At 39.0% G+C, this 6,266-nt stretch overlaps 1 long non-coding RNA gene across 1 annotated transcript; it reads left to right on the forward strand.

Moving 5' to 3' along the window:
• The first annotated feature begins 2,512 nt into the window (after positions 1 to 2,512).
• LOC113276043 lies at positions 2,513 to 5,495 on the forward strand. The gene is made up of 2 exons (XR_003323872.1): positions 2,513 to 2,804; positions 3,182 to 5,495. It is a non-coding gene; the product is annotated as an uncharacterized LOC113276043 (long non-coding RNA).
• The last annotated feature ends 771 nt before the right edge of the window (positions 5,496 to 6,266 follow it).

Below are 6,266 nucleotides of genomic sequence, written 5' to 3' on the forward strand. Positions count from 1 at the left end.
CCCCCCCCCCCCCCCCATACACACACACACCTAAGAGTGCAATTTAAACAAGGGAGATCGTCCAGCCATATCTATGCCCCAATCCTTCAGCGCCTAACTCGCAAGGAAAAATGTTAGATGACTAAATGCCTAAACCAAGTTGACAGATTCACACTCATAAAATCGTCCCTTACCCCATACATTCATTCACCTCATGCAAACACAAACCCTTCCTACACACATCCACAAATAATAGATCGTATTACAACAAATATCTTCTGGGGCCATGACTCCTCCATCAATAAACTCCACCAACTAGGAAGGGACAAGCTATACAAACCCAAAGCTCAGGGAGGACTACGCATCATAAGCAGCAAGGATCACAACAAATCACTTCTCATGAAACGAATATGGAACATTCACGAAAAACCTACCTCCACACCAGCCACATTATATAATGCAAAATACCTCAATCAGACATCCATTTTTGAATACATCCCTCCCCTCCCGTCAATTCCCATCCCACAATGGAGACAACTAGCATCGCTCATACCAACCTTCAAACATCATTTCTTCCATCAAATTGGAGACAAATTAAACACCCATTTTCAATCAAACTGGATTCCACAATTCAATAAAAACATTAACCCAACCCTATGATATCACATACAATCGGTTGCTGACCTCATGGACCCGTCAAAAAGGAACTGAAATCATGATAGGCTGAATCTACTTCTCCTGCCCATAGTTCAACGAATCGGGATCATTCCCATCCCACGGAACAACCAACCAGACAAGATCATTTAGCCTTTTACCAAAAGCGGAAAATATACGACGGTATCAGGATATAACTGCCTCATCAATGACTCTGCACAAACCCATCAAAACCCTCTTCCACCAACTACCTTCTTGTGGACACTCCTGTGTCCCCCAAAAGTACAACTTTTCTCGTGGAAAGCAATTAGTGAGGGTCTACCAACCCCCAACATTATCAACTGCATCCAACTCACTAACTCCAACATATGTCCTCAATGCAGTTCTAGTCCTGAAACGTCCGGTCATGTTCCGCTTCATTGTCAAACAGTCATTGATTCCTGGAACCTCCTACTACCTCATCTCACAAACAACCAAAACCCTACTCATAGCATATCCACCTCACTTCCCCATCAGACGACAGTCCCCCTACCCCTCAAAAAAAGCTCCTGCCCGAGTCACCACAACTTTTTGCTTCCTTTTTTGGTCCTTATGGATAGATAAGAATGACGTAGTCTATCGCTAGCAGCTGCCAAATCCACTGAATATAAAACAGATGGCTATCAAAATCCAGCATGAATATACCTGGGCTCAAAACCACCTACCGCCAATACTACCCGGGATGCGACCTTATCCAAACCTAGCGCAAACAACTCTAGAAACAACAACCATTTTCGTGGTACGGCTCAATCTCCACTTAGATTGGATCAAAATTAACACGGACGGAGCAGCAAGGGGATATCCCTGAATAGCAGGAGCAGGTATTATATGCCGAAACGAGGGGGCCGACACACTCTTAGCAATAGCACAACCACTGGGTATCACCACCGCACTTACAACAGAAATTTGGGTCATGCTCATCGCTTCTAGAACGACGACGGAACGTGGATGGCCAAAAGTTCATTTTGAAACAGATTCAGAGAACATAACAAGATTTCTAACCTCGGACGCCGACGCTCCATAGTATATTTCTAATCAGATTGCAGAAACCAAGTATAGGTTTAACCAAATTTAGTGATATACTATTAGGCACGTCTACAAAGAAGGAAATCAAGAAGTGGACGTGTAATTTCAGTGTGGGATAATGTATTTCCCCCACCTATAAGTTCTATTGTAATAGCAGACTCTATTGTAATGGCATAACATTCCCATGTATAATTTCAGTTTAACTTAATAAAATGCATGCTTAAAAAAAAGACAAAGCGGCACGCAAAAACTTGTAGCCTAACTATTTGAAAAGGTAACAAGCTTTATCTGTCCATTCAACGGAATAAATGAAATCGGGCTTATCTATAAGGTTCTTTATATCCCCTTCAGCAAACATGCTCTCTTTGGCAAAGTCACTACACCATATTAGGGAGTTTGTAACATAGAGGTTTGTAGTGCATATCTTTTAAATCACACAATATATTGGTCACAGGTATTATAACAATAATAAAGCGTTATATAACTTTTTAAGTGTCACAATATTTAGGATTGTCTATTTCTATTAATTATGTGACACTTTTTATTTGTAAAGTATTAAGTGTAGTTGATAATACACATCCAAAATAACTATATCCACCCATGTATCATGTACATGAAAAATAAGCCCCATTACTCTCACCTTTTATGCTATCCTTTCTTACGTATTTTAATAAATCACACTTTAAAAATATCTTGAAAAAAATCCGTATATTTTAGAAAGAAATATCTAAAAGAATATCCTAAAATAGGACAGATTACTCTATTGTTGTTACACTCTACTTACACCAAACTCATATTACTTCGATGAGTTCGATCGATAACCTAAAAAAATTACTTTCTCACTCATTCTGGAACGCGCCTCATTCCAACTTCTGTTAGAGAGAAACCATATGTATAATCTGCTACCCGCCATTATTAACTTCCCTTCCTTCCTGGTCGATGGAGAAATCTCCCTGAGTTTCAGGTTTGAAAATCCGCAATTTTTTTGTTGGTTTATCTTCCTTAATCTGTTCGTCTTGCGATTTCGTATTGAAGATGGATTTCAGAGAAATATCAACGCTGAAGGTGATCACTGGCTAGTGAAATTGTGTTTGTTGCGAATGGTGGTGAGATTTCTAATCTTCTTGTTGTTTAATTGGTTATTGCAGTATTTAATTTGAAGCTAGGGTTTTAAAAGTTAGGGATATTAGCAATTAACGTGATTTAGAAATTGGGGTTTCTGGTAAATAATTAGAAGAATGCATGATTAGTATAGGATTAAATTACCTCTAGTAATTGTATGTTGCACTAATTTATCAATCCTTTTCATATCGACGACAACGAATTTCTGTTAACGAACAATCTCAAATGCCAATTTCTGACTAAAATGATGGTTTAAGCCAGAGGACATATCATGTGATTCTCTTGCTCTATTTTTCCTTACTTATTCCCTATTCTCTTGCTTTATTCTTTGTTCTGATTCTGCAAGAGTTACTTTATACAGAGACCAAAACAAAACAAGTTTCTTCTCCTAAACCAGGTTAGTCTTTTTCTTTCTATTCATTGTTTAATATGTAATTTCGTTCTAATATTTCGGATGAATGAACTCTATTAGTTGCTTGGAGATTGTACTTTGTGAATTGCCGACTAACTTCTTAATCCAACTAAAGCGCAGTTTCCATTCTGTTCACTAACCAATTTGTCCGTCCCTGACCAGCTAGAACACCACAAAACTCTTTTAACTCCCTGTTGCATCCATATATGAACTCATAGATTCTGCAGTTAACATCATCTCCTTTCACGTTCAAAATCGCTTACAGCCAACCCCAATCTTCATCTACAACTCGACCCCAAATCGTCACCAGGAACACCAATTTATACTTCAGAAGCTTCCTCCACCGATTCAGCAACTCAACCAACAAGCGCATCTTGATTCTCTATAGCCTGAATTCTCAATTTAGTTCACCGTTAATCCGCCAATCTGAGAATATATAACCCATGCCGGCAGACAATTAATCCAACACCACCACCAGCCGTTTGATAAGCACGTATGTGCGACACAGTTATACCCATATTTACACTAGCTAGGACTCGTTATTGGATTAATAATATTGTTTTAGATGGTTTACAGGAAATTCAAGTGAATCCAATCTAGGTACAATAAACAGCTCAATAAGAAGCTAAATGTTGTTTACACTCACTCAGGCACCTCAAGGCTAGAAGTATTGGCAATGGGCTTAATCCCTTGTTGCGAGACACACAAGGCCACTAGTGGATGTTGGCCAAGACAAATAAGTGGTGACGTGGAAAATTCTCAACCACATTTCTCATTTCTTATCAAGAGAAGAAATTCTCTTTTGTGGGTGAAGCAGCTTCTATTTACATTCGTTACATCTGTTGGTCGAAATTCACTGAGAACTAGAGATTGATTGAGTGAGGAAGATGGTGATCAGTTACAGCAGCAATGAGAAAATTAAAGGGTCAGTTGGATGGAAACAATTGAATTTGGAGATGAATTCGAAGTGGTGTTGTAGATGGTATTCGAATTGAGTTATGTACTAAGAAAATGGAGGACGATGCTTTGGGAATGAATTGAAATTGGTTTCTGCATGTGGATTGAATCAATGGATTTTGGCCGAATGGTGGCTGTACAAGGAAATGAAGATGGGTTTAATTGTAGACTTTGTATGCCTGAAATTGGATCTCAATACTGGTGGGAATCAGTCGCAAGAGGAAGGCTGACACCGTGATGCTTTTGCATTCAAGATGTTCAGGGAAATGCCACTTAAAGCTTATACCACGATGGAGATGGGGTGAAGCTTCAAATCAACCGAGTAATGATGGGTTTGTGTGAAATCCATTGAAGCTAGTGGTAATCGAATTCAGGCACGAATGGGTTCTTACTGCGAGTTTGGTATCATAACTAAAACTGTGCCGGCGTATTGATTGGTAGTGATAAGAAGAACAAGAAAGTGGAGCTGTGGCCGGTGAATTGTAACCAGAGTTGGGAAACTTGCGTGAACCAGGCAGTGAAACTGGTGGTGTGCACGGAAATGGGTATTCGGCTGAACCATTTGTTGGAGTTGCCACTAGTTATGTTGGAGTTGATTGAAGTGAGCTGTTGTTGCTGCTCTGGCCCTGACAAGGAAGGCAGTAGTGTTTGTTACTAGTTGTTCCGTGGACTGAAGTCGAGAAGAAATTACAGTTCTTGGTCTGAATGGTGGAGCTACCGTAGCTGGCAATTAGCCGTGGTCGAGAAGTTACATGGTCAGGAGATCGGCGATGGTGGCTAGGTGGCCAGCGAACTGCAGAAATTTGTGTCTGGCCAGTTTTGGAAAGTACTTGGACGTTGGCTGAATTTGGAATACGGTGGTGTTGGAGGGGATGACGTGGCCTGCTCTCATTGGCTGATTTATATTTGTGACGCAAGGAAGAAAAGAAATAAAAAGAGAAGTAAAATGTGAAAGAAGGGAGGCCGGCTGGAGTTTTATCTTGGAAGGTTGCGGCTACAAAGCCGAGAAACATAAAGGAGGAGAGGAGGCGAAAAAGCGAAAAGAAGGGAGAAAGGAGGAGAGGAGGCGAAAAAGCGAGAAGAAGGGTTTGCGATTCTTGTCATTTCGTTTCCATTTTGATTTGCTAGTGATTCTCTTTGGTTTGTTTATGGCTTTTGAGAAAAGCCATGTCTAGCTAAATCTATGTAACTGGGGTTCATGTTGAAACCACTTAAGAGTATTAGGCTATTTCCAATTGAATAATATTTAGCAAAAGACTATTATGATTTGAATAAATTAATTTCATGATTTTATTTATTGATTCAACGATGAAATTAGTTTTTGCTTCACCGGTTCTGTACAATACAATAACCCATGTGCTTAATTTTTATGATTGCAAATATATTCGTCTACTTATTTGATATTTCATGTTGGGTTAAATCTTTTGATAGGATATGCTTAGAATATCCGGGTATTATTTGTGAACATATAATTAGTTTCGTATAACTTTCTCGCTAACGCAGTTTGATGGTGCATGCTTTGGTTTAATCTTTTAACGTGCCATGCTTAGGGTGTTCCAGTGATATTTTCGATTCTAATACGTATAATAGGTGATGTTGATAGAGAGGACGATAAATTCATGGATTATGTTTCATTTCAATAATTGAATAGAAGTTGTGGTGGATACTATAAACCCCGGTTACCGACTTTTCCATTGGGTTCGTTAATTAGTTTGATTTATTTTCTTTGTTTTTATTCTTTCAAAAACTCCGAAAACATCATCTCTGGTTAGTCAATCAGGATTATTGGTTACAATATTTCCACCGCTCCTCGTGGGAACGACCCGTACTTGCCTCTGTCTACTAGTTAGACACCGTGCGATTGTGGTTATCACATATAGGGTTCCTCCGAAATCCTATCAATTTTTGGCGCCGCTGCCGGGGAGCGGTTGTGGAATATTGTAATTAGTATTTTTGATTTTGTAAATAGTTAGGTGTTTATTTCATTATTTTTGTACAGTATATTTATTTTTTATTTTTTAGGATTTCTTTTTCCTTTTGACTTGTTTTGTGGAATATTTTTTAGGATTTCTTTTTC

This window comes from Papaver somniferum, chromosome 4 (assembly GCF_003573695.1).
Source record: "Papaver somniferum cultivar HN1 chromosome 4, ASM357369v1, whole genome shotgun sequence".
Taxonomy (NCBI): Eukaryota; Viridiplantae; Streptophyta; class Magnoliopsida; order Ranunculales; family Papaveraceae; genus Papaver; species Papaver somniferum.